Raw genomic sequence first — 27,051 nt, forward strand, 5'->3', positions numbered from 1 at the left:
TGCGGCTGTCAACATGGGGCAGGAGAGGGCGCTGAAGGCAGAGGGCATGGTTCACATTTCAGTGGTGCCAGTAGGTTCTATCAGTAGATCAGGTTTCACTAGGCATGGCCTGCACCTCAATGGGTATGGTAAGGGGAGGCTGGCAAAGCTTATAGGTGACAGTGTAGTGGGTGGTGGTGGGATCACACATGGAAAAATTCCTGTACTAGTTGGTGTTAGAGTTGCACCTTTTTTAGACTGAAGTCAGCTGATAGGTATGGCTCCTTAAAGGAAGTCCCTCTAACTAAGGGCTCACCTTCAGAGCATGTCATGTTTCCAAGTAGAGAAGGAATTAGCATATTTCATCAGAATATTAGAGATGAAGTTAGTGAACTGCTAATAGATGTTGACTCTGAAATTATTGGTATATTGGAGCACCACTTAAATAATTTGACAATTCAGAGGCTTCCTTTACCATGATACAGACTAGCTGGCTGTTTTTCAAGGAGTTCCTTGTGGGGTGGGGGAGTGGCTATGTATGTAAAAAAACAGTATTCCATTCGAGTCCATAGACGTATCACGGCATTGCACTGAATAGATACACTCCTGGAAATGGAAAAAAAACACATTGACACCGGTGTGTCAGACCCACCATACTTGCTCCGGACACTGCGAGAGGGCTGTACAAGCAATGATCACACGCACGGCACAGCGGACACACCAGGAACCGCGGTGTTGGCCGTCGAATGGCGCTAGCTGCGCAGCATTTGTGCACCGCCGCCGTCAGTGTCAGCCAGTTTGCCGTGGCATACGGAGCTCCATCGCAGTCTTTAACACTGCTAGCATGCCGTGACAGCGTGGACGTGAACCGTATGTGCAGTTGACGGACTTTGAGCGAGGGCGTATAGTGGGCATGCGGGAGGCCGGGTGGACGTACCGCCGAATTGCTCAACACGTGGGGCGTGAGGTCTCCACAGTACATCGATGTTGTCGCCAGTGGTCGGCGGAAGGTGCACGTGCCCGTCGACCTGGGACCGGACCGCAGCGACGCACGGATGCACGCCAAGACCGTAGGATCCTACACAGTGCCGTAGGGGACCGCAGCGCCACTTCCCAGCAAATTAGGGACACTGTTGCTCCTGGGGTATCGGCGAGGACCATTCGCAACCGTCTCCATGAAGCTGGGCTACGGTCCCGCACACCGTTAGGCCGTCTTCCGCTCACGCCCCAACATCGTGCAGCCCGCCTCCAGTGGTGTCGCGACAGGCGTGAATGGAGGGACGAATGGAGACGTGTCGTCTTCAGCGATGAGAGTCGCTTCTGCCTTGGTGCCAATGATGGTCGTATGCGTGTTTGGCGCCGTGCAGGTGAGCGCCACAATCAGGACTGCATACGACCGAGGCACACAGGGCCAACACCCGGCAGCATGGTGTGGGGAGCGATCTCCTACACTGGCCGTACACCACTGGTGATCGTCGAGGGGACACTAAATAGCGCACGGTACATCCAAACCGTCATCGAACCTATCGTTCTACCATTCCTAGACCGGCAAGGAAACTTGCTGTTCCAACAGGACAATGCACGTCCGCATGTATCCCGTGCCACCCAACGTGCTCTAGAAGGTGTAAGTCAACTACCCTGGCCAGCAAGATCTCCGGATCTGTCCCCCATTGAGCATGTTTGGGACTGGATGAAGCGTCGTCTCACGCGGTCTGCACGTCCAGCACGAACGCTGGTCCAACTGAGGCGCCAGGTGGAAATGGCATGGCAAGCCGTTCCACAGGACTACATCCAGCATCTCTACGATCGTCTCCATGGGAGAGTAGCAGCCTGCATTGCTGCGAAAGGTGGATATACACTGTACTAGTGCCGACATTGTGCATGCTCTGTTGTCTGTGTCTATGTGCCTGTGGTTCTGTCACTGTGATCATGTGATGTATCTGACCCCAGGAATGTGTCAATAAAGTTTCCCCTTCCTGGGACAATGAATTCACGGTGTTCTTATTTCAATTTCCAGGAGTGTATTTGAATGTAGTGCAGGGGCAGTTGAGTTTAGTGAAACTAAACTTCTAATTGTTGTTGTTTATAGGTCCCCTAACTCTGACTTCAGAGCATTTCTGCTCAAGCTATAGAGGGTTCTTGATTCACTTTGTATCAAGTACCAGAAATTAGTTATTTGTGGTGACTTCAACAAAAATTTGTGTATGATGCTGCAAGAAGAAGGATGTTGGTAGATCTCCTAAATTCATATGATCTCACGCAGATTGTGTTTTTTCCAACTAGGGTGCAGGGAAACAGTAGCACTGCCATAGACAATATTTTTATTAATTCTTCATTACTAGATGCGCATTCTGTTAGTAAGACCATGATGCACAAATTTTAACACTAAAAGGCTTTTGTACTCAAACAAAAGTCATATATAATTGCAAACTATGTAGGAAAGTCAATCCAACAGCAATAGAGAGTCTTTTAAACCTTGTCAAGGAACATGAGTGGCAGGATGTTTATAGTGCCGATAACATAGATTGTAGATATAATGCCTTTCTTAGCACATTTCGCATGGCCTTTGAGAGTTGCTTTCCATCAGAACATTCTAAACGGGGTACTAGCGGTAATTGGCATCCTGGGTGGCTGACCAGTGGGATAAGGATATCCTGTAGAACAAAGCGGGAACTATATTAAAATGTTAGAAATAGTCACAATCAAGCTACAGTAGCCCATTACAAGCAGTACTGTAAGGTGCTTAAAAATGTTATTAGGAAGACAAAGAGTATGTGGTACGCAAATATAATAGCTAATTCACAGGATAAAATTAAAACCATGTGGTCAGTTGTGAGGGAAGTGTCTGGTCAGCAGCACAAGGTCAACGATACAAAGTCAGTTCGTAGTAAAAATATTTCTGTTACTGTATTTAACATCAATTTTCTGTGCATTGCTGGTGAATTAAATAAAAATTTAGTTTCTACAGGGAATCATATAACTTTCTTGGCAAATACCTTTCCGAGACTGATGTCTGAAATACTCCTCTGTGATACAGACAAGGGGGAGATCGAGTCAGTAATTAAATCACTGAAAACTGAGGACTCTGATGGATATGATGGAGTGCCTAGCAGAATGTTAAAGTACTTTGCTACACATGTTAGCCCTGTATTTAGCCATATTTGTAATTTTTCCTATAGAAATGGTCAGTTTCCTGAACGAATAAAGTACTCACAAGGGGAAGGCCTGAGACACGGCCAACCGATTCGGCTCAGATTTGGCAGGTCGCTTGTTTAAAACCTAAAACGAACTAATCTAAGATATTTTGGGTCAACACCCCCGCATTTTTGAGAAAATCACCCCTAAAGGTTATGACGAGCAATCGACTCAAAATTGGAGGGATCGACAGATAATTGTAAATAGAGCAAGTTTCATCGTCAGGAATAGGGTCCACAAACTCATACTTTTCCAGAAATCTAGGAAAGAAACTTTTACAACTGCAGAATCTGTACCCACATGGTAAACGCTTTTAGCCGACAGCGCAACGGTTAAGGTATCTCGCTGGGAATCGGAGAACCCTAGCGGATGTTATTCTTTTCGTTTGTATTTTTCCTTATCTCAAATGATAGGGATAGGAGGGTTAATAAGATAAGTAAATCAATAAGGAATGATAATAATAAGGTAGGCAAATAAATTTCTCAAACCTCTTGGGATAGTAAACAACTAAAATGTTACTCCAGGTCACTTTACAATGGTTCTTCCAGTCACTGTTACGTGCCCTCACTTTTCTTCGAACAACTAGATGGATGATACTTGTCATGTAAACATTCGAAACAAATATACTCACGCCACCAAGAACATCTAATGAATGCAATCTTTCGACAGTTACATTGTTCCTTCCGAAGAGTCGGCGGAAAACAAACTTGGTTTACATTTTAAAATATGTCTTTTTCGAGAATTAATTTTGATGCGCACCACGCATACGATATCATCGCCTGAAAAATCGGTGCTGAAAGATGGTTATGAATGTGAATAGTTATTGCATCCGTGCGGCTGTGCAATTCCCGCTGGGTTTCCAGAAGCACACTGCAATTCTGAAGTCCGGAAATAAAGTTTCTTCGAGATTCGAACCCGGGTTCTCCGATTCCCAGCCAGTTACCTTGGCCGTTGCTCTATCGGTACTGTCGACGAAAAGCGTTTACCATGTGGGTACAGAAGTGGCAGTTGTAAAAGTTTATTACCTCGATTTCTGGAAAAGTATGCGTTTACCGACCCCATACCTGATGAAGACAATTGCTCTATTTACAATTATGTATCCATCCCCCAATTTTGAGTCGATTGCTCGTCATAACCTTTAGGGGTGATTTTATCAAAAACGCGGGGGTGTTGACCCAAAATCTCTCAGATTCCTTCGTATTAGGTTGTATACAAGCGACCTGCCAAATTTGAGCCGAATCGGTTGGCCGTGTCTGAGGCCTTCCCCCTGTCAGTAGTAAAGCCGCTTTATAAAAAGGGAGAAAAGGATAATGGAGACAATATTAGACCAATTTCTATGCAATTAGTTAATGCTAAAGTTACTGAAAAGGCTGTGTATGTAAGGATAATTGATCATTTTATATCACACTATTTGCTATCAAATGTACAGTTCGGCTTTTGAAGTCGTTTAACAACTGAAAATGCTATATTATCTCTTCTCTGTGAAGTACTGGATGAGTTAAACAAAAGGTTTCGAACGCTAGGCATATTTTTTGATTTAACTAAGGCGTTTGATCGTGTTGATCACAAAATATTGCTTCAGAAGTTGGACCATGGTGGAATACAGGAGTAGCTCACAATTGGTTCACCTCTTACTTTAGCAAAAACGGCAAAAGGTCATTATTCACAATGTTGAGAATGGCTGTGATGTGGGGTACGGTCAAGTTGGGGGGGGGGGGGGGGGGCAGGGATCAGTGTTGGGGCCACTCCTGTTCATTATTTATATAGATGATATACCCTCTATTAATACGGGTAACTCTAAAATATTTCTGTTTGCTAATGACACTAGCTTGCTAGTAAAGGTTGTTGTGTGGAGCATTGGCCCGGTTTGAAATAGTGCAGTTCATGACCTAAGTTCATGGCTTGTAGAAAATAAACTAACGCTTAATCACAGTAAGACTCAGTTTTTTTACAGTTTCTAGCACAAAATTCAACAAAACCTGACATTTTAATTTCACAGAATGGGCATATGATTAGTGAAACTAATCAGTTTAAATTTCTAGGTGTTCAGATAGATAGTAAACTGTTGTGGAAAGCCCATGTTCAGGTTCTTGTTCAAAGACTTGATGCTGCAGTTTTTACTATACGAGCGGTATATGAAGGGAGTGTTCGTTCGACACAAAAATGAGTCTACTTTGCTTACTTTCATTCGCTTATGTCGTATGGTATTGTCTTTTGGGGTAACTCTTCCCATTCTAAAAGGATATTTTCGACTCAGAAACGGGTGGTTCGGGCAATAAGTGGTGTAAGTCCGCGAACCTCTTTTCAAAGCCAGTTCACGAGTCTGGGTATTTTGAAAGTGGCCTCTCAATATTCCTTGCTGTCATTTCTTGTTAACAGTATGAGCTTACTCCCAAGAATAAGTAGCTTTCACTCAGTCAATACTCGGCAGCAATCAAACCTGCATTTGGATAGAACTTCCTTAACTCTTGTGCAGAACGGAGTGCAGTATACTGCTGCATCGATTTTCAATCAGGTACCGCTCGAATTCAAAAATCTCAGCTGCAATCCACGCGCTTTCAGATCATAAACTTGCTGCATGCGCAAAGTGTGTAAAATACGCTTCACTAGTTTTTTATTTATTTACATGTCAAGTTTCGTAGGAGAAAATTGAGGATCACTCCTATTCTGTCGAGGAGTTCCTTGAAAAATTAAGCTGAATCTTGTTGTATTGTTGACTGCGTTTACTTAAACTTATGAACTGACTTTTTTCGGCCGGCCGCTGTGGCCGAGCGGTTCTAGGCGCTAGAGTCTCGAACCGTGCGACCGCTACGGTCGCAGGTTCGAATCCTGCCTCGGGCATGGATGTGTATGTCGTCCTTAGGTTAGTTAGGTTTAAGTAGTTCTAAGCTCTCGGGGATGATGACCTCAGAAGTTAAGTCCCATAGTGCTCAAAACCAGCCATTTTTTTTTACTTTTTTCGGGTTCATAAACATCTTATTTTTATCTGTTATTACTTTTCTGTTGTAATTTTATGTACCGACATGCTCCATGACCTTAGAGATTTGATCCTCAATTTTCTCCTACGAAACTTGACATGTAAATAAATAAAAAACTAGTGAAGCGTATTTTACACACTTTGCGCATGCAGCAAGTTTATGATGTGATCTGCGTCACGTCATATACTATGGAACAAGCAAATAATTTTCAGAACATAACTTACCTCTATATCTAGCTCGTATCTAGCTCTAATGGTACGAGCAATGACGATAACTTCTCGTGTGTATGTCGCAAATAAAGGCTTCAACGCCAAGTCGCTCATGAGACGGAAGAATATGTCAGAGCCATTGGTAGCTTTCTCGTAGAATCTGCACTACCGTCACTGGGACTAGAAAACAATCAACCTTCCGTTTATTAGCACCGCTTTGGCACAATGCGAATTCGCGACTGTCGGCATTAAGGGATTAACAGAGTATGTGATCACGACGAACGGCAATGCATTTCTCTGCGCTGTGCTCACATGCTGGCCATAACGAAAAAAATGGCTCTGAGCACTATGGGACTTAACATCTATGGTCATCAGTCCCCTAGAACTTAGAACTACTTAAACCTAACTAACCTAAGGACAGCACACAACACCCAGCCATCACGAGGCAGAGAAAATCCCTGACCCCGCCGGGAATCGAACCCGGGAACTGGCCATAACGTCGGTAGTAGAGTTATTGTGGGAAGGCGTTGCATTCCTCCACCAGCACGATTGGAAACTGCTGAATAGTCGTTTGCACATGTTGACGTGCCGCAATACGTCTCTAAAACAAATACCACTCTTTCTAAACGGGATTTCAATCCGATAAACGAACAGGCCAGTCCATCAGCCGAATATTCTCTCATTCCACGAATTCCTCCACCTGCGCTGTCGATGCGGTCGAGCGTTGGAATGACACGATATTCGGCGAAAGGACTGTGGTCTGCCAGTTCCACGGACTTAAATTCCATCAGGCACATGTGGGATGCGTGGGATGCGTTGCGGTGTAGTATTACGGCACGTCCACATGCCCCACCAAACATTCATTAGTCGCAAGCACGCTGGTGGAGGAATGAAACGTCCTACCACAAGAACTCCTTGCTATCTTTGTGGTCAGCATGGGAGCGTGTTTCGGAGCGTGCATTGCTGTCCTTTGTGATCACACCCCCTATTAAAAGCCATATCCTGCCATTCGCAATGTCCAGGGAGTCGTCATGACTCGCGATGAGTACAGTCTAATTACTGTCTTGGAATATAATTTTCATTTCCGTTCAACTCATTGCGCATTTCTTTCAGTTAAATCCTGTACTGTATTGTAGCAGTTCTTTTTTTGTAGGTTCCACGTTTCATCGAGCTATGTTACTCGGTAATGACACATCATGTGAAACATAGTTTCGTCCTTAACACCTTCACACCAGTGTATACCAAAACGTCGGCTGTGCCGTGCATGGTAGCCTCGCGGTCTGAGGCGCCTTGCCATGGCTCGCGCGGCTGCCACCGTCGGAGTTTCGAGTCCTCTCTCGGGCATGGGTGTGTGTGTTGTCCTTAGCGTAAGTTTGTTTAAGTCAGATTATGTAGTGTGTAAGTTTGGTCCCTTAGGAGCATACCAAAAATTCACAATTCTTCTGTCGGCTGATGTCAGGTCCATTTATGTTCAGGAAGTAACCTTACTAATGTCAAATATAAGCAGGCATAAGCTGATTCAGCCGTCTGAATGCAATATGACTTTACTAATGTGTTGTTCGGCGGACTTTGGTAATTATCTAGTCAGCGAAAAAATTATATACCCCATTAGCGAAGTCACTCAAACGATTTGCTTTTTCATCATATGTACAACCAGTGAGAATGAATTAGTATTAATATTTAATGAATGAATGTTACTTTTAGTGTCACTTCAGTGTTAGTTTTGAGTGCAAAGAGTTCGTGCAAGTCGCGGAAACTGCAAACACGCAGTTGTTCAAATGGATCAAATGGCTCTGAGCACTATAGGACTTAACATCTGAGGTCATCAGTCCCCTAGAACTTAGAACTACTTAAATCTAACTAACCTAAGGACGACACACACATCCATGCCCGAGGCAGGATTCGAACCTGCGACCGTAGCGGTCGCGCGGTTACAGACTGAAGCGCCTAGAACCGTTCGGCCACAATGGCCGGCCGCAGTTGTTGAAAAACAGTTTCAGCAATGGATTTAAATTACTTGAATTACTGTTATGGTACTGCGAGCTTTAAGTTTATGTTGTTTATTGGTAAAATGGAAATTGATGAGAGAGAAGATGGGCTGTATGTACGTGTGCTACATTACACTGCTAATACAAAAGGTAAAATAGTCTCCCTTGCGCTAGCTGTGAGTAATATGGAACGAAGGTAAATGGGAATTAGGCTAAGACAATGATTTTTACAAGGCAGTCGGGGTAGGTAAGAGCGTAAATTTTGAATGAATTAGTGGAACATGTTCTGGGGTCTGGTATGCAAAATTACCAGTAACATGACATTTGAAATGAAGAGAAATAAAGACAGGAAATAAAAACGATACCAGTTACAAAAGATATGTGTTACAGAAGGAGGGCCGGCCGGTGTGGCCGAGCGGTTCTAGGCGCTTCAGTCTGGAACAGCGCGACCGCTACGGTCGCAGGTTCGAATCCTGCCTCGGGCATGGATGTGTGTCCTGTCCTTAGGTTAGTTAGGTTTAAGTAGTTCTAAGTTCTAGGGGACTTATGACCTCAGATGTTGAGTCCCATAGTGCTCAGAACCATTTGAACCATTTGAACAGAAGGAGGAGTATTTTTGTGGTCTGTTATACAAGCATTTGACGAAAACATTAGTGAAATTTTTTATATGAAGTGTTGTCCTGAATGTTGCCGAAATGTGTATGGTGAGTCAAACAGAGTGCTTAACAGCTTTTGAAATGTGATCCCCGAAGAATGAGGACAAGTGTGAAATGGACAGATGAAACAAGGAATGAGATTGTGTTACAAAGGGTGAACCAAACAAAACAAGTAGTGGAAACAATTAAGAAGAAGATAAGAAATTGGATGGGACACTAGGTGAGAAGAGACTATGTAATAAAGGGTACGCTAGAAGGAACTGTGACTGGAAAGGAGGCCAGACGTAGAAGAAGAGACCAGCTAACTCACAACATAAAAATAAATGCGTTATGGGCAGCTACGAAGAGGATGGTGCGAAACCGGGAGGAGAGTGCTGGAGTTACAGTGATGGAACTACCTAATGGGTATCATCATCATCATCATCATCATCATCTCTTCTCGCACTAATGTAGCCAAGAGAAAGCGTATGCCTAGCAGTAGAGCGCATACACTGCATCACTCTTACGCCCCTGAGGAAAATATTTTATGCCTTGGTTTTGACGGAGAGGCTACATTTAGTCGCTGTGCGTGGGTAGGCTTTCCGCTGCTGTGACCTCACAACGATGCTGTGAGGATATTTTTTGAATATATTTATTTATATTTATTAGTATTCCTAACATACGTAACTAATATTCATCGTAGGTTTTTAAATAACATTTATTGACAGAGACCGTACACCATAGATAGAATTTTATATTTATTACTTGAACTTACCATTATATTGCTGTGACCTCCTTTCCTGCTTGCAGACGTCTGTTCTGGTAGTGTGAGTTGACTGGCACTTGTTTCTGTTAAGACGTTTCTCACACTTAATTTGGATATTATTAAATAATGCTTAAAACTACTCTTCGGCTAATACTACAAAAGAAAACACTGTGATAACAGTAATAATAATAAAACTAACAACAGTAGTGGTGGTAGTAACAACAATAACGAAAAAGAGCTAATAGAAAGAAATGGAGAGAGGAAATGGACAAAAAGAATAGAAAAGAGGAAAAAGATATGAAAGAGATCTGTCACTATTACTAAAATATTTGAAGGAAACAACAATAATGACAGTTTTCAAATAATCTTAAGTAATCGCAGTGACTACGATACTCGCTGTCCAATTTACTTTTTGTTCCAGCTTCAGGAACCTCGTGGATCTGAAAGCACTGGACTACTTCTCATTTCTCCGCTTGGGTGTTAGGTTAGGTACAGCAACACAGTCTCCCTTTAAAAGTCGGGGCCGGCCGCGGTGGTCTAGCGGTTCTAGGCGCGCAGTCCGGAACCGCGCGACTGCTACGGGCGCAGGTTCGAATCCTGCCTCGGGGATGGATGTGTTAGTTAGGTTAGGTTAGGTTAGGTTTAAGTAGTTCTAAGTTCTAGGGGACTGATGACCACAGATGTTAAGTCCCATAGTGCTCAGAGCCATTTGAACCATTTTTTAAAAGTCGGCTTCTCATAAGAATGCAACTTGAGACACACAACCTTGCAAATGTCCCTGGAACCTCTGAAGAACCATAAACAGCGTTATTCATTAGTACCTTCGGAGTTTCACAAGATAACTGTAAAAACTACAAGACAGAAAACAGACACACATTATTGGATAGAGCATCTCTTCAAGTTTTCAACTCGTATTACAGATGCTCAGTATGGCAACCATTAGTGATGTGGCAACCGCCAAATACTCCACTTAGGTAACAAAAGTCATGGGATAGCGATATTCACATATACAGATGGCGGTAGTATCGCATACACAAGGTATGTAAAGGCGGTGCACGGCCTTACGACGGGAATTGACACACTAACTAGTTGGAGCTATACTAATGGGACGTTCCATTTCGGAAATCGTTAGGGAATTCAATATTCCGAGATTCACAATGACAAGAGTTTGCCGACAATACCAAATTCAGGCATTAGCTCTCACCAAGGAAAAACTACGGCCGACGGCCTTCACTTAACGACCGAGAGCAGCGGCGTTTGCGTAGAGTTGTTAGTGCTAACAGAGAAGCAACACTGCGTGAAATAACAACAGAAATCAATGTGGGACGTACGACTAACATATCCGTTAGGACAGTGCGGTGAAATTTGGCGTCAGTGCGTTATGGGAGCAGACGATTTAAGGGAGTGCCTTAGTTAACAGCATGAAATCGTCTGCAGCGCCTCTCCTGGGCTCGAGACCATATCGGCTGGATCCTAGACGACTGTAAAACGGTGGGATGGTCAGATGAGTCACGATTTCAGTTGGAAATAGCTGATGGTACGGTTCGAATACGGCGCAGGGCCCACTAAGCCATGGAACCAGGCTATCAAATGTTCAAATGTGTGTGAAATCTTATGGAACTACTAAGGTCATCAGGCCCTAAGCTTACACACTACTTAACCTAAGTTATCCTAAAGACAGACACATACACCCATGCCCGAGGGAGGGCTCGAACCTCCGCCGGGACCAGCCGCACAGTCGATGACTGTACCGCCTTAGACCGCTCGGCTAATAGCGCGCGGCACCAGGCTATCAACAAGGAACTGTGAAAGCTGCTGGTAGCTCCATAATGGCATGGGCTGTGTTTACATGGATTGGACTGAGCACTGACTGGAAATGGTTATATTCGGCTACCTGGAAACCATTTAGAGCCATTCGTGGGCTTCATGTTCCCAAACAACGATGGAATTTTTATAAATGACAATGCGCCATGTCTCTGGTTCACAATTATTTCAGACTGGTTTGAGGAACGTGATGGACAATTAAAGCGAATGATTTGGCCACGCAAATTGCCCGACATGAATTCCATCGAACATTTATGGGATATAATCGAGATGTCAGTTCGTACACAAACTCTTGCACTGGCAACACTTCCGCAGTTACGAACGGCAAATGAAGCAGCATGGTTCATATTTATGTAGGGAACTTCCAACGATTTATCGAGTCCACACCAAGTCGAGTTGCTGCACTACACTGGGCAAAAGACGTCCAACACCGTATTAGGGGGGTATCCCATGACTTCTGTCACCTCACTGTGTATTGGTGAAAGAGTACATGCGTACAGTTAGTTGAAGTTCTGGGAAGGCGAAACGAAAACAGCCTGCATTGGAAATCTGTTCATTGGGTTGCCTAGCTGCAGGCGCAAACAAATTTGATGTGAGAATACGAAGCAGATAATATGACTACACCAGGGATGGCCAAGATTTCGGCTCGCGGACTATGCCCGGGACCGAGTGCCGCAGTACTCAGTCTCGCTTAACATTTCCCCCACCGCCACGCTGCGCTGTCTGAGTGTGAAGAAGGGGAAAAGAGGGAAACAGGAACACACCGCATTTAAATGGCAGTACAGTCGTACTGCATATGACTTGGTTTCATATTTCACATTTATCAACAACACAGATCACAACCAAATAAATTTTCAGTATTAATTACTTACTTTTGGCACACTGAAAACAATATATAATTTTTATCTGGTACAAACTGTCGGTATACAGACAGACGCAGACAATTTCACAGAGTTTCGCACTCAATCATAATCATGACTTATTTAGTTTCATAGTCTGCAGCTCATGGCCTTGCGGTAGCGTTCTCGCTTCCCGCGCACGGGGTCCCGGGTTCGATTCCCGGCGGGGTCAGGGATTTTCTCTGCCTCGTGATGACTGGGTGTTGCCGGCCTTAGTGGCCGAGCGGTTCTAGGCGCTACAGCCTGGAACCGCGCGACCACTACGGTCGCAGGTTCGAATCCTGCCTCGGGCATGGATGTGTGTGATGTCCTTAGGTTAGTTAGGTTTAAGTAGTTCTAAGTACTAGGGGACTGATGACCTCAGAAGTTAAGTCCCATAGTGCTTAGAGCCATTTGAACCATTTTTTTGACTGGGTGTTGTGTGTTCTTTATCATCATTTCATCATCATTGACTCGCAAATCACCGAAGTGGCGTCAACTAAAAATGACTTGCAATACGGCGGCCGAACTTCCCCTCATGGGGCCTCCAGGCCAACAATGCCATACGATCATTTCATTTCATTTCAGTTTCATAATCGAAAAAAGGTCTTCCACACAAATATGTCGATCGAAATATTGTAGCAATTTTGTAACCCCATTATGGAGACTTGGAAACTCTACCTTAGCAAGCAATGCAGACGTCCTGGGCAGTTTTAACGTAAAAAGATTTGTCATTATAACTAGAATTACCTTATAGGACAATCAGCTACAACTGCACAGGAACAGAGGCGCTTTCAGCTGAAACGGCAAACGGTCTCGAAAACAGCTCGGAAACAGATGTAAGACTGACAGTGTCCTCTAAACCATTATAAAACTATCGTTGTAATTCTTGCAAGGCCACAATGAATTCTTAAAACCACACGATTTCTTTGACGCCAGTGAGCTTAGGAACTGGATTATCTTTGTCAGATTTTCCTCAAATGGTTCAAATGGCTCTGAGCACTATGGGACTTAACTTCTGAGGTCATCAGTCCCCTACAACTTAGAACTACTTAAACCTAACTAACCTAAGGACATCACACACATCCATGCCCGAGGCAGGATTCGAACCTGCGACCGTAGCGGTCGCGCGGTTCCAGACTGTAGCGCGTAGAACCGCCCGGCCGCCCCAGCTGGCTCAGATTTTTCTCTTAAAGGCATCTCCATCAAATCGGAAAGACGTTACAGTGCAGTGTTTTACTGTAAGCAGTGTGGGACAAGTTGCAACTGAAAATGGAATAATGGTCGAGACTTCAGAAATTTTACGATTCGTACCAACAGTTCCTTCGAGTGCTATACAGAAAAATGAATCCCGTCTGTCGATCGTTACAAGTTTTGCTCTTTCATTGTCATGTAAAAGTTTAAATTCTTTTTGCATCGTACTATAATGCCGTTTCGTAGCAAATAAGCAGTACCTGTCACCTATGCGAATTGAGTATTTTCATCCCTCTCTTCTGTCGTACCCATTCATTTTAAAGGATTGTGACTATAGATCGCTACACTGTCTGTTCTTACGCAAACAGCCACTGGACCTATGAACGTCCTTCATACCGCGAAAAAGAAAGCGAATTGTAAACAGCGCTGACACCGCGATTCTGCCGAACTGAGAGAGCTGTGCCGACCGCAGGATGGCGACCCGCAATGCTAAATGAGATGTCGCGCTCTTCGGGTACTTCCGAGAAGGACCGAGCGAAGGCGAGTGACAGGCCAGCCGTGGCCCACCTGCGGCCCGCACGCCCGGCACGTGTCAAGTTTGGCAAGCCGTGGCCGGCACCGGCCTACGTGTTCTCACATGCCTGTCACCCTGCTGAAACTACGCCACGGCGCGAATTACGAATCGAAACTTTTAGAGATTTTCTGTATACCGATACGAGGGTGGATGAAATATCAAGGCCTCGTGTTTCATATAAAGAATTACAATGAACATATAACGGCAGAATTAATACAGATCATAGCCTGAACTGTCCGCTAAACAACACTACCGTTAACATAGCCACCAAGCAATGGCTCTGAGCACAATGGGACTTAACATCTGAGGTCATCAGTCCCCTAGAACTTACAAGGAAACCTCCCCATCGCACCCCCCCCCCCCTCAGATTTAGTTATAAGTTGGCACAGTGGATAGGCCTTGAAAAACTGAACACAGATCAATCGATAAAACAGGAAGAAGTTGTGTGGAACTATGAAAAAAATAAGCAAAATGTACAAACTGAATAGTCCATGCGGAAAATAGGCAACATCAAGGATAACGGGAGCTCCGGAACGCTGTGGTCCCGTGGTTAGCGTGAGCAACTACGAAACGAGAGGTCTTTGGTTCAAGTCTTCCCTCGAGTGAAAAGTTCACTTTTTTTATTTTAGCAAAGTTATGATCTGTCCGTTCGTTCATTGACGTCTCTGTTCACTGTAATAAGTTTAGTGTCTGTGTTTTGCGACCGCACCGCAAAACCGTGCGATTAGTAGACGAAAGGACGTGCCTCTCCAATGGGAACCGAAAAAATTTGATCGCAGGGTCATAGGTCAACCGATTCCTCCACAGGAAAACACGTATATTCTATACTACACTGGTGACGGCATGTGCGTCACATGACAGGAATATGTTGTCGACCCACCTAACTTGTACACTTGGCGAATGGGTAAAAAGATTCTTCTACCTTGCCCGATTTAGGTTTTCTTGTGGATGTGATAATCACTCCCAAAAAAGTGATGAAAACATAAGAGTTTGTCACATAAACAGCAACAAATGAATACAATAGTTTCACAGTCGTACAGTTTTCCCTGTGTTCTGTCAAAACATGTGTTTTTAACGTTTTCAAATTTCTCCGTGCGTAGACCGTCAAATCATGCATATGTCCAAGCAAATCTGAACATGTCCTGGAATTTTGGAGAGCGAAGTTGATTATGTGTCAGTGCCTGAACTTTGATAATTGCCTGAAAAAAAACTTCACTTTTCACTCGAGGGAAGACTAGAACCAAGGACCTCTCGTTCCGCAGTTGCTCACGCTAACCACGGGACCACGGAGCTCCTTGGCTCACAATGTCCTGTGATGTTGCATATCTTGCGCTTGGACTACTCAGTTAGTATATTTTGCTTATTTTTTTCATAGTTCCATACAACTTCTTCCTGTTTTCTCGATTGATCTGTGTTCAGTTTTTCAAGGCCTATCCACTGTGCCAACTTATAACTAAATCTGAGGGGGGTGCGATGGGGAGGTTCCCTTGTTAGAACTACGTAAACCTAACTAACCTAAGGACATCACACACATCCATGCCTGAGGCAGGATTCGAACCTGCGACCGCCTACACATTTGCTCGATCGTTGAACACAAGCGCCAAAACCAGTTTAAAAGAATTCAGGGTTTTGCTTCCTGATTCAGATTTAAAAATTTTTGAAACCTCACCTCTGAAGAAAGCGTATGGGGACGCTACTATGGACATCGACAATGGACAGTATTGGGTGAAGAAGTTTGGTAATGAAGAAATGGTAGCATTCACGCTTCCCACGCCCGGGTTCCTGGGTTCGATTCCCGGCGGGGTCAGGGATTTTCTCTGCCTCGTGATGGCTGGGTGTTGTGTGCTGTCCTTAGGTTAGTTAGGTTTAAGTAGTTCTAAGTTCTAGGGGACTTATGACCACAGCAGTTGAGTCCCATAGTGCTCAGAGCCATTTGAACCATTTTTGAAGAAATGGACATTGCAGGTAAAGTGCTCAACTCCCGGCCAACAGCATTGTCACATATGGCAGTCGAGGAAGCTCTGATGAAGTCAGAATTCACAAACAACAGGTTTAAAATCATTCTGAGAAAAATGGGTCAAGAAGCAAAACCGCACATGTGTCATTATTCTGTGTCTTATTGTTTTCGGGCGATTGTCTTCTGAAATTCTAGGGGATTGATAAATAACCCTGAAGCTAGACATGAAATTAAGAGGATGAAGAACGTCTCTGGTTGCCCCATTAGATAAGATGTTTTAGGCCTGAAACCTCCTACATGAGGATAAGTAAAGAGCTAGAGTACATTAACACAGGAGATGAGTAGAACCAGATGTAGGGCACATACACTACAGGGCTATCAACTGTAGTCTTGTGAATGTCTTAGCCAGTTCAACTGAGAGTTTTAACTTCTGTGGAAAACTTTGAACGAGGTTTAGCAGAGTGGGGACATGAATGAACAAATGGAGGACCATAATGGAGTAGTTTCTAAAAGATTATTCCCTGTGTGACTGTGGTTTCGCGCAACTGTAGAATGTCTATTAGAATGAAACATATACGAGCTTAAGAGGAGCCTAGCCGACTTGTATACGTACCGTAGGCGGAGGTGGAGTGGCTGGAGAAAACAACTAAAATTGTATAAAACTAAAGGAGTCTCGTTTTTATGCTTTTAAGTGATACATTCCTTGCTTCATTGTATACTTGTATGCTTTGCTGCCGAATTTTAAAGTAGTTAATAATGTATGTCCCTAGGTCCTGAAGAGGTGTATCAGGACTGTCGATTACAGACTATACTCACATGCGGGCAAAACTCACGATTTTGCATTGCGTGTAACAGCGATAGGAAGTCATGGATTCCGTCCAGTGACCGCGGATGCGATGGATCGTGGCTTTCAGCCTTCATTAAAAAGTAAAGCTGTCGCTAATCAGGACACCGTTCTAGCAAGCACCCCTCCAGGAGGGGTGGCATTCACTCGCCACTATCGAACCTCCAGAGTCCGCTGGTTGGTTTCTGGCGCGATGTCTCATTCACCATAATCAATAGGTATACAGAGCTAGTTGGACTCCTTTTAAAACGATCCACAGTTTATGAGAAATTCGTTTTCTCTTTAGGTTTTGGTTAGCATTCAACACATGCGGCAGCTAACTCTAACGTAGCCAATCGTTGATGTAACATGTACGACGTCATTTCTTGTGATATGTCTGCGGTATCAGCCATTTCATGCATCCTTAACTGAAGAGCGGTAATGGAAAACGTTCTAAGTGCCTATCTCACATTTTTCAGAAGAACCAAAAACAATGTTTTTTTTACATAACTTATAAGTTTCCCAAACACTGAGAAGGTGTTCTCATACCTCAGAACTATGGTGCCCACCAAATCACGGCAAAAAATAGAAAAATAGACAAATTAGAAACTAATTTAACAAGGAACGTTCTAAGTGTCATACCACGAAACTGGGTCAAAGTAACCAACAAAAAAGGCTTTTTTTTAAGTGCCATTAGTACAGAGGCAATAGCTTTATTTGTGATAATACGAACACATAAATACAGCAGTAAAATTTTAACTAGCAGATCTGTAGTCAACGAAACCTACGCCTCATTTCGTTTCGATATTTTTCATAAGAGAATAACAAAATTAAATTCATGAAAAAGTCCTTCAGTACTGACTTCTGTTTCGTACACAACTCAGTTCTTATCATAAGATGTTGCAATGTTTACTGTAGAAGTCCCTGTGCTGTTGAGGAAGAAATGGCAACATTGTCAACAGGTCTTTGTTCTGCAACTCATAAATATGGCTGATCTTTCAGATGAAGTACGGCATGACATACAACTGACATGCCATTTCTTCTTTTGAATTCATTGAATATTTCCGTTCTTCCATTCTTGTGTTTCATAGTAAGAATGTTTTACAGCTGTTTGAGATCGATGAGTATGAGACACTTTAATCATGCGTTTGAAGATCTCACACGCCTAAACTGGCAACACAGTTTCAGGACCGTGTGTAAAGTCAAAGAAGTCAGCTGTATGCATTTGAATTACATAGAATGGGTTCATAGCTTTAGCTGACTCAACACTCATGTGTAAACCTTGCGGAACAAAGCTACGCTATGTTAACACTTACAGCTGTCGTATCATGTCACCGAAGTTTTTTTATTAAATTACATGCCTGTTCCCGTGGCTCGAAAAGAGGCTTCGAGGAGGACTTCAAGGATTTAAGAAGCGTGGAACTTGATCAAATAGTGACAAGACAAAAGTACCACAGAGCCACGGCCAGAAGACAAGGTCCCACAAACAAGTTATACGGCATTTCTTGTCTTCGAGAGTCGTCAGTGTTTCGTGGTAGATATCTTATTTTACTTTTCACCACATATAAAAGTTCAGTGACGCTAAGCCAAGGGAGCGTGCAAGCCATTTTGTGTGTGAAATTCAACGTGCAATATTGCCTGTCCAGAAGCGATTTACAGCACTTATTAGTGTTCAAGATCGTTTTTGCACTTAATGTGACAGTAATAATAATAATAGTAATAATAATATTAAACACACGAATTACGCTTGAGTTAATAGTTTTCTCACATGACATTGAGCAGACGTTTGCAGGACCTCTCCTTCTGAAGGCAGGACAGTGAATTGCTGGGCATTCATCTTGTTCATTTTTGATCAAATTTCACGCACGTTATGTCGGTGGATTCGATTCAGAAGGACCCTTTCAAATTCCTCGGAAAAAATACATAGTTCCATTAAAACAACGAATGTATGTCATAATTCGGCAAACATAATCTTTAAAAATCACTTGCGTCTTCACAAAATTCTCCACGGTGTCGAATATAGCATAGCGAAAATCTCACTTCCATACATTTACTCCTTCTGGATATACTGGGGTAACCTTCGTTAGCTGCGTCGCCCTGTATACATCACAATCTCAATGTCTGCGTCTGTTGTTGCAATCTTCCTTCTTGTGGACCATCTGCAACGTTTGAATTTTGCAACGTATTTATTAGTAGCTGAAAATGAAGGAGCGGACGCCATTCAAATCAGCACCAACTTCGTCTAAAATTACGCTCGCTATAAACCACTGAAAACAAAAACAAGTTAACCGTAGTGTTTTCCTTTATCCACGTGAGTGAAATTCACACAACGAGAATGCTTTATAAATCCGTATAAATAATAGTTTCTCATAGATTATTTTGCAAACTGAGAAACAATATTTTATTCATATCAACGCCGTCTTCGCGATTAGAAATTTTCCCCTTGTTCTAATATTCATATATATGCTTCAGTTCATATCCTAGTCACAGCCTGGGAAATAAAATTCGTTTGAGCATTGTTTTGGAAAGTTTGGACTCTTTCAGCTCAATTTCTGACAACGCTGTATCTTTGAAGAGAAACGTTTGACCACTGAGAAAACTCTTCGGGTCCGCAGCTCGTGGTCGTGCGGTAGCGTTCTCGCTTCCCGCGCCACGTGATGACTGGGTGTTGTGTGCTGTCCTTAGATTAGTTAGGTTTAAGTAGTTCTAAGTTCTAGGGGACTGATGACCATCGATGTTACGTCCCATAGTGTTCAGAGCCTCAAACTCTTCGGCTATAGACTGATGAGCCGAAACATTGTGATTACCTGCTTAATAGCCTGCTTGTCTGTCTTTAGAACTAAATGCATCACTGATTTTGCGCATCAGAGATCTGAAAGTATGTTTGTAGGTTTGTGGAGGTATGTGGAATTAGATGTCTACGCACAGGTCACGTAATTCGAGTAAAGAACGAGCCGCTGATTTGCATACGCGGCGATGGTGCATACATCAGGCGAAATTGGTCGCCGAGACATCAACGGGAGTTCACTGCACTGCTTCTCAAACCATTGTAGCACGGTTCTGGCTCCGAGACAAGGACAGTTAAGCTGCCGAAAGATGACATCGCGGCCGGGGAAGGTATCAAGCATGAAGGAGGTGGTTCGCTGGTGTCAGCGTGTGTCCTATTACCACAGATCCCATGCAAGCGAAGGAGAATGACTCCCATAACATAATATTTCTCCCACCAGCTTGCATCCATGGCGCGCTGCACGTTTCGAGCAGTCGTTCACCTCTATGACAGCGTTTGTGGATACGACCATCGGCCTAGTGTAGCAAAAATGTGATTACCACTAAGAGCCGACACGTTTCCATTAATCGACGGTCGAATACCTGCAATAGTAACTGACGGTGTCGTTGGGTCAATAAGTGAACACATAGGGGTGGTCTGCTGCTGTGCTCTATGTTCAACAATGTGCTCCGAAACACTTGTGCGTGCAGCAGCGTTGTGCTGTTTCAGCAGAGATACCATAGATCGCTACCACAGAGCAGACGAGTCTCCGAACCGCAGGTTCTGTGAAGAGTCGTGGATGTCCAACCACTTAGCGCCTAGTGGTAGTTTCACTGTCCGTCTACCTCTTTCCGTAGATGCTCACGACAGTAGCACGTAAACATTCGACTAGCCTCACCGTCTTCGAGATAATCGTTCACATGCTCTGCATAATAATAATTTGCCCTTTGTCAAAGTCGCATATCTCAAGGAATTTCCCCATTTGCAAACCCATATATCCACTAGGGTGATGCACCGCCTGTGTTTTGTTACCGCGTCACGTGGCCAGAACGCCACCATGCGGCATCCAACGTCGCGGTGGGCAGTGGTCATAATGTTTTGTCTGATGAGTGTACATACTTATTCTCATTGCTACTATGGTAGTCGCGGCTTCGTAACATTATGGGAACAGTTTTGGCAATTCCGTGATTGTCCACAGATTTCCGGTGGTATAGCATCTGGATAAATTCTTCAGGGGTTCTCTTTTGTCTCCATAAAATATCCTCGATATTTCTCACGTAAGATGTAGCACTAATTTAGTAAATTTATTTTCCGACAGCATAAAAATCGCTCCAATCGTAATTTATACCTGCTTTTATGTCTCGGGTTCTGAATTATCTGCCATAGATACGGATATAGCAGCGAGAATGTGTTTACGGCAGCAGCCGGTCCTTAGGTTTGTGGTTCAGCGATCGTCTTTCAGAGTACTAAGTATTTCCTGCTTTAAATCAGCTGTCACTCAACACAGTCAATAATATACCAGTGAAATTGGGTACATATAAGCCAGTATGATGGCACAGGCTCCAAGGTTATGGGGCTGCTTAGATAAGAAGTCGATAGAAACCATGCTGAGGAAATTGTAATCAAACAGGGGCTTCCGTTTGTCTGAAGCCTTGGATCTGGCTACCATTTTATTAAGACCAAAACGACTATCTGCTTCATACGATTTTGAAGGCGGTGATTTAGAGATGGTTTTACGGAACGCTCGCAAACAACCGTCCGTTTAGAATGAAGGGCGTGGTCGCTGCTAGGAATCCAGATTGGAAATAATAGCAGCACGTAGCAAGCAGTAGCTCAGGGACTAGCTGCAGCCCAGAGAGCGAATACCTTTGAAACCCGTAATTTACGATAATCTGACAAGTGAAAGTTGTACTGGGCTACGAATGGACAACATAACCAACATGTAAACTTATGACAAGGCAAGTAACTCTCCCACACTCCGTATGTGTATTAGACTGCACCCACGCCATGTATACTATGTAACCGCTGTTTAGTGTAATACGTGTAACACGAGCTTACCAAATATTATCCTTCAGAACTCTTGAGATCCACAGATGGAGCACCGGCTCAGTTGGATAAGATTAGTCAAACAAAGTCAACTGAGAAACAGATTAACTGAAAAACGAAAATATCCTTTGAAATGAATGAAGAGCTGTTCACAACAGTGCGCTTTTAGGATTGATGGTGGTGGCTGAAAGTGTCTAAATACTGATCCATATGTCTGGGTTTTCCGTATACAGTGTGGTTGAGACTTCCATTATGTTTTCGGCAAACGAGGACGACAAGAAAGTGCAAGACACCGTCTCTTTCTGTCTCCATCACGCATTTGATGTGGTCATCCATGGAACTGATGTGTTCCAAGAACTCTTCCAGCTTTTCACGTCCATGTAGCCAGGCAACAAAGATGTCTTCAACGTAGTGATAAAAATTATCCAGCATTGCGGCAGTCGCGTCCCGACGATATGTTCAAAGTTCTCCATGAACAAGTTTCCTGTGGTTCGAAATAATGAACTCCACGTCGCTGCACTCTCCGTTCGATCTTGGTTCTCTGAAAGCCGATTAGAAGTCTTAGCCGCAGCGTATTCAGACAACCCACTCATGCAGACCGGTATCTACGCGATCTCAGTCTCCACCATTCAGCCCAAAACCACACTGCTCTATGGAATCTGGTTCATCAAGGGGAAACTATCTCTGGTGGCACTAGAACTGAATCAACTGCGATAAGTCGCAGTGGTTAGCACACTGGACTCGCATTCGGGAGGACGACGGTTGAATCCCGCGTCCGGCCATCCTGATTTAGGTTTTCCTTGATTTCCCTAAATCGCTCCAGGCAAATGCCGGGATGGTTCCTTTGAAAGGGCACGGCCGACTTCCCTCCCCGTCCTTCCCTGATCCGACGAGACCGATGATCTCGCAGTTTGGTCTCTTCCCACAAAACAACAACAACTGCGATAAGCCTTACACGAAATTGGCTACTAAAACCAACCAAATATCGCAAGCAGTTTCAGGAGGTGTCAGCAAGCAGAACAGCACAGAATTTTGTGGTTCCTCAAAGGAAATAACATCATGTCAGTCTTGAGGCCTGGCGGTAAAATGCACCGTGCTCACTATAGAACAACGGATAATTAATCACGATGTATATGCAGACTGAAGCGACGAATGCAAATTTGTACCAAGGCCAGGATTCCAACCTGGGTCTCGTGTTCACTTGGCAGATGCGCTAACCACGACACCACTCTGCCCCAATGGCTTTGCACAACTGCACGCACTACCCTAGCACGCCTTCCTCCTGTTCGAGTTTAGGGGGAACACCAAGTGGGCTGGGGCGTGAATGGGAATTTGGATTGAGGAGGGAGGCGTGATACAGTAGTCTGTGCAGTTGCGCAAATTCACTGTGCCAGAGTAGCGTAGTGGTTAGTGCATTTACCTAGTGAGCAGGAGGCTTTGCCTAGTGAACAGGAGGCCTAGGTTCGAATCCCAGCTTTGCTACAAATTTTCATTTGTCACTTCATTCTGCATACATACACCACAGATGTTTGAGACTTTAAAAGGTCTCTGGAACCATATAGTTTTATTTTATCGTGATAGGCATGTTCGACTCTGCTATCCAGAGAAATACTATTGGGAAATGGGACATAAAATTAGCATTCTAAGACGTTCAACAAGAGGGTTAACATGTTCTGGGAAAAACTTGTAATAACACTTCCAATAAGACGACAGCTTGCAGCTGAGTACCAAAGTGAAACAAAGATATTGCAAGGTTAAGACGGGCACGCCGTATGGAAGCAGTGCCTGATATAGCGATGAACCGCCGGTCGGTGTGGCCGAGCGTCTCTAGGCGCTTCAGTTTGGAACCGCGCGACCGCTACGGTCGCAGGTTCGAATCCTGCCTCGGGCATGGATGTGTGTGATGTCCTTAGGTTAGTTAGGGACTGATGACCTCAGATGTTAAGTCCCATAGTGCTCAGAGCCATTTGAACCATTTTTGAGGCATAGAGATGAACCAGCGCCGCCACGCCCAGTTCAAAGTCTATACAGCGTGCTTGACGCAGGTAAAAACGAAAGGTACATGTAGTGGCCAATGTAATAAGCAAATAATCTTACTAAATATAAGGCCGTAAACCAATGGCCTCGGTACAACGTATTAGAATAGGCACATGAACAACTTATCAGAACGTCTCCAACGATCCAAACTGCAGATACGCACTTGAGGACAAATGCATTAGAACAAGCGTTCCACATTGCTACTGTTCACGTGAAGGCAGGCTCCAGCATGTGTCCTCATCGATATCACAGGTGCATTCGGAATGCACTGACAGTCGTCCCCAATGTGTTCGCGGAGTTTATCAACAGGGCTGGAAACCACCAAAGCCTTTCGATATCCCCACACAAAAGAATCCAACGAGTTCAAATCGGGGGACATGGGAGGCCAGTGTACTGGCGAGACACGGCTGATGCACATGTTGTCGAAGCGCCAGTTTTCATTACTTAAGTATGCGGAACGATGATAAAAACAAACGAAGACACCTTATCTCTTTATAATTTACGCATCACTTGCAGTGTTACGAAATCAACGTATCCTTAGAAGTTAACAGTATTGTACCATTGGCATGACGGCACTTGTGGACACGTCGTATTAGCGAAACCATTTGTTTTCGGACATATATTTATTGGAATTATTTGCTTGTTTCGTTATCCTCTGCTCACCCCTTTTACTTGTACCTATAACAGTCAAACACCGTGTGAAAGGGCGAGGTCAGCAACCACACGGTGGTAAGTTACCACTTGATAGTGACCGAGGAGCACTCGGTCGTCATCTTGAGTATATACGAGAGGACGTCAAAAAGTAAGTTACTGTTTACTATGGCAGACCAACTAACTTTTACTGAATGATGCACTACACTTCGAAGTGGCTGTCTTCGAATACAGCCACAAGTCCCTGTAAACAACGATCAGAATGTTCTACTAAACGTTCAAATCGTCAACGATGGGGATCCACTCATGGGTCAAGGAGCCGTTCGAGAACCTCTGTGTGGAGGTCCTCATCGTTGGAAAATCTGCCATTGCTGCCAATCAGTTACTGCCTGTACACTGTCGTCAGCGTCGATGTTTTGAGCCTTTACGATTGGCATCCCTGGGAAAATTGTTGCCACTATTTCACTTCACTTCACTACTGAACGCGACATTGCATTCGATCCGTATACTGCCAGAATTTCAAATGTGTGCAGTTCAGACGTTTTGTCCACAAGAATCGTACTATCCCGCGTTCTTCAACTTCGGAGTGCGTTTCCAGTTGCCTCGCCATTTCATTCGAACACTGTTTTGCACCTTTTATCCTTGCTGCGGCAGAACTGTCTCTGCAGGAGTCCGAAGCATGTATTCTCTTCTGACAATACAGCACTGTTGTCACGCAATGACCGTAACTTGGGACGGGATGTGTAATTTACTCTTTGAAGTCCCTACGTATGATCACTTGACGTAGCTTTACGTAGTCAGGTCGTTGTGGGTCTATACATTCTTACAGTTGCTTGCTGAGTCGGCGCAGCTATCACACTGTCTTCCAAAAGGGCTGCGCGCAGTCTTGTTGTATTCTTCTAGGGGTACAGACCAGCCATTATTTGTTGGCAGCGGCCATCAGCTGGTGTCGACCGCCAGTGTCGAGTATAAGGCAGATCTTCAGTTCAAATGGTTCAAACGGCTCTGAGCATTATGGGACTTAACATCTGAGGTCATCAGTCCCAGTTTGTAATTCATTTCCAAGTATAGGGGAGAACAGCTGCATGCCCCTGAGGCAGTAAACTTCTCCTAGGAGAAATCTATACTGGGGTTAATCGCCTGAGCGAAATATTACTTGAAATAAGTTTATCTCCCACACAAATTCATTTCTTCAGCATCTGACTCTGTAGCCGAGGTCGCTAATGCACGCCTGAGCGGCGGGGCGTGACTCGGATGTAAGCTAGTTTGAATCCCAGATTAAATTTTCACTGCCAGTATTTGACCGGCAAGAGGAAGAGAGGTGGTGGCATAAAGTTGCTGCTCACCAGTCTTTGCGCCAAAGTTCTAGCTTCAATTCCAAACGTCCTGTTAGCGTCTTATGAAGAGAGGGCATGTGACAATGTCGACGGTGATCCGTCCGTCGGAAGGGGAAGTTAAGCTTGGCGACCGGCTTTGTATTATTCGTGAGGAGTAGACTACTTACCGACACGGGCTTCACCCTCTCCCTCCTGTCATCGTCATCATCATCATCATCGCGCAACGCAGACATAATACTACACTATACATGCATCCATTACACTACCCTACACACTGCAGATACACGCAACACACAACTCTCAATATATCGGCAAGGGAAGAAGCCAATGTGCGCGGAGGAACAATACTCTTTCCGACAGGCGGCTGAATCCACCCCGTGGGATATTCCACCTAAAGATGTCACACGATATTTATATTTACATTTCTTCAGCAAATGAGTAGTTCCAATTTTGGAGGATCATAATGAATAAATGTACTAATATGCTAACTAATACGTACTGTGGCATTTCTGATAGAGTTTTCCACTGCAACAAATAATTGTCTGCTTTCGATCATATACCGTTTGGCGGCAGGAAGGGATGATGTAGTCTTCTGAACAATTTTATCTTTCCGGAAAGCAAAACTACATAAAGTGCAGACACAAGCAGTTCCTATATTTTATTAATTCATTAGTTAATTACTGAAATGATCACAGATGTTGACACACGTTGGATAACATTTTAAATATAGTAGTGTTTACAACGTACACTTCAGCGTAGTAAAACCAACTGAAGAACACGGTGCTGAACGGTGCACCAGCTGAAAGAAACAGAAACATTGAAAAGGCCATTTTCACCTACTAAATGTGTTCAGCTAAACAAACCGCAATTATATCCTGAAACCAATTTTGTGAAAACGTTAGTGAAAGCATTTGAGAGGAGACGTAGGACATTTGTGCTCAGAAAGCCATTGGTTAAAGCACTGCTATTATTTAATAAGTGATCCATAGAACTGCAGCGATATCTTAACAATGCTAGTAGCACGTAGCTTTTTTTTTTTTTGCAGACGTGACTTCCGTAAATTAACAAGCGACGTTCTACAAGTTTTTAAAAATATTAATTAACCGTTTTTCATTTACATTTATGTTATTTAGCTCACCTATGACTGGCAGCTGCTAAAATTTTAGATATTGTGCACCAGTTAATACTATTATAATCATACAAAATTGCTAAG

At 43.9% G+C, this 27,051-nt stretch overlaps 1 protein-coding gene across 5 annotated transcripts in view; it reads left to right on the forward strand.

Moving 5' to 3' along the window:
- Positions 1-27,051, forward strand: part of LOC126184543 (cAMP-regulated phosphoprotein 21) — a 1,287,166-nt gene that overhangs the window by 122,698 nt on the left and 1,137,417 nt on the right. The window lies entirely within an intron of this gene.

This window comes from Schistocerca cancellata, chromosome 4 (genome assembly GCF_023864275.1).
Source record: "Schistocerca cancellata isolate TAMUIC-IGC-003103 chromosome 4, iqSchCanc2.1, whole genome shotgun sequence".
In the NCBI taxonomy this organism is placed as follows: domain Eukaryota; kingdom Metazoa; phylum Arthropoda; class Insecta; order Orthoptera; family Acrididae; genus Schistocerca; species Schistocerca cancellata.